Here is a 2715-nt window from a genome sequence, read left to right as displayed (position 1 = left end):
TTTGGATACCTTTACCGAACAGGGTGTTTAAACCTTTTACAAGTATTACCATACGTCGATCTTGTGGCTGCCAGAATATAGGTTCCTTACCTCGATCTGAGACAGCACGTAGAGCTTAATTTCGCAGCGAAGGGCTGTTTCTTACGAGCACCGGGTTAGCTGTGAAGTTCTCATCAAAGCGATACATAGCACAAAAACAAATTACCTACAATAAGAGAGATCTCAGTGCTGCAATGAATCACCAATTCATTACAAAGCTTCTTTACTGTTTCTGAATCCAGAGGTACAATTTGACGGTACATGCCAAATAACTGTTTGTATAATATTCCGCATAAATACAAAGAGTTGATGAACGAATTGGCGGCTTTGTTCTTTCTTGCATAGGTAGCGCTTGTGTTCGACTAACTTTGAACGCGTGTCTTCCACACGGCGACCTCAAGCCTGAAAATATATTGATAGACGCAAGTGAGTGCTTTAAGCCGGCCGATTTTGGAACTCAGGAATTTGTGTCGTACACACGACCATGTGGCAGCGGAGATGCTGCAATAGGTCGAATACAAACAACGTATTAACGTATGGTCATTCGATTACGTTGCGTATGATGTACTCATATCTTGAATCAATGTCTAAAGAAATTGAATTTGGGGAGGGTACCTGCGTGAATTTAAGCACATTGCATCGATTTTTTTTTAAGAAAAGGCCAGATATAAGTGATGGCGAACAAAATTCCGTTATTGATGATGAGGCCTAGAATGCGTTGCAGGAAGAAAAGTGTAAAGAGAAAAAGACTCGATACTATGAATTTTAAGTTAGGCGTGCTTACCCTATCAGATCCATCACTGCTCGGTAGTCTCCTCTGCATAGAAACCAACCGCTCACAGGAACTATGAAACGTTAGACCTATTGCCATATCATCGACAGGTCAGCAGGTTTAAAGTTCAGTTAGGTCGGAGAAACTGCCATTGGGTCCCACTTCGCTTTGGTGTCTTTGTTCCAAAGAGTGAATACTTTGCTCGTTATACCGATCTTATGGCATATCCGATCTGCATTACCAAAAAGAAATGTAAGAAAGCACGTCAGTGTCAGTTCTTAAAACAGTCTTATCTTACAAAGGAATTCCCACAACTGCTGAAAGCAATGCTATCTACCTATCTATCTCTAGTACTGGGCTCCAGAAGCCCAGTGCTTCTATAACTCACGTAGTTTGCTTTTACCACTCTGATTTTCTCGTTTGAAGCGCGACTCTCGCTGTTTTCACTTCAGTTGTTCGTCTGATCTAAACAGATTCAAGAGAAGTAGTCTGCTCAGTTGGACAGATCTTCAACAACATTTAGCAGAGTCTTTGTCGAGGACTAGGTACCGTCCTCTTAGTGACTAACTACCAGGCCGCTCGCGCCGCGACGACCGGTGCACGCGCGCTAGCGCAACTAGAATCATCCCCTTTGACTAATGGCCTTGTAATGGTCCACGTATATGTTAGCAGGTGAAAAATAAGAATGCGTCTGCACGTTCCACGAGTGAGCAGTACGAGAGAAGTTCTAAGATCCCAGAACTGTTCTGCATTCACGGTAAAAGAGGGGACAACATTAATGATTTGATAAAACCAGCTGTCCAATACTTCAAAGATAATGTCCATAAGCTCAATCAGCCCAAACACGCTCTTAACCTATATTTGTCCGAGTATATTGGGCCTATTTCACAGCGGGAGCCAGCTGCAGCATCGTACAGCAAATACTCACGCAAAAACAGCTGGCAGTAAAATTACAGTCAAAATTATTTATTGTACACGCAAATGCAATAAAGTGTATGTGTTTTAAAAGCATACCATCGATTTCAGGCTCCTTTACGAAGGCACTACTAAGCAGCACACTCAAATGGCACTTGATTACGTGGCCAGTGCCTTTTCGTGGTGTACGTTCTCCTTATAAACCTCTGATAGGGAAAGAGGCGATCCAATGCTTTCTTGCACAGAATATTTGACTATCTCGCATGTATCAAAGTAACTCTCACTCAACGCAAGTGAATACCTTTAGGCGACAGAAAAAACCGATTATTCCGAATCGATGCAAATGAGTCAGAACATGTGGGTCTAGACGGCGCCAATAATGTTACTGAAATATGGATACAGACAGGGTATCGATACGTGGTCTTTCGGCTGAATTGTTTACTTCACATTTTATTATACTGCCCCTCCCGAGAACAAAGAGGCAAAAGATGTACTCGTTTAGCGGCAGATGAGACGCTTGAGTTATTTATATTGGAAGAAGGTGTTACTGACAGTGCTCATCATCTTGTTAAGGCTTTATTGGAAAAAAATCATCACAAACGTTGTCTTGACCGTAATAAAAAAAAGCGTAGAAGAGGTTTTCAAATTGCGCAAACAGCCAGCCTGGGTACATCTGTATAGCCAAAAAGATCTGCGTCCAATAGCCATTTTGAAGTCGAAGTCAGCCCTAAACACGGTCGGCGAGAAAACTGGCCACACAATCCTGAAATTAGTAATTTCTAGATTTGAGTTCAAACGAATGAAAAAGGTTCTTTTCGTGCGATCTGTTTTATCCTGATATTGATATATAATATGTAAACAAGTGTTCTGGCTTCACGGGTACAACCGATTTCATTGCAAACAAGATTTACAATAAGAAAATTCAAAAGACTTGAAATGATATGGCCCTCTTAAGTAACGTATTACTGAACAGGCAGCATAAATAGATA

General features: G+C 41.5%; 1 long non-coding RNA gene across 1 annotated transcript; it reads right to left on the bottom strand.

Annotated features, from left to right (window-relative positions):
• Window positions 1-246: 246 nt before the first annotated feature.
• LOC147755332 (uncharacterized) lies at window positions 247-1337 on the bottom strand. The gene is made up of 3 exons (XR_015329352.1): window positions 1200-1337; window positions 824-1043; window positions 247-441 (listed from the first exon to the last, which is right to left on the bottom strand). It is a non-coding gene; the product is annotated as an uncharacterized LOC147755332 (long non-coding RNA).
• Window positions 1338-2715: the final 1378 nt, after the last annotated feature.

Source organism: Varroa destructor, unplaced genomic scaffold (assembly GCF_002443255.2).
Source record: "Varroa destructor unplaced genomic scaffold, Vdes_3.0 BEIS01000005.1, whole genome shotgun sequence".
In the NCBI taxonomy this organism is placed as follows: Eukaryota; Metazoa; Arthropoda; class Arachnida; order Mesostigmata; family Varroidae; genus Varroa; species Varroa destructor.
Note: the sequence above shows the minus strand (reverse complement) of the source record. Positions and strands in the feature narration are given on the sequence as shown.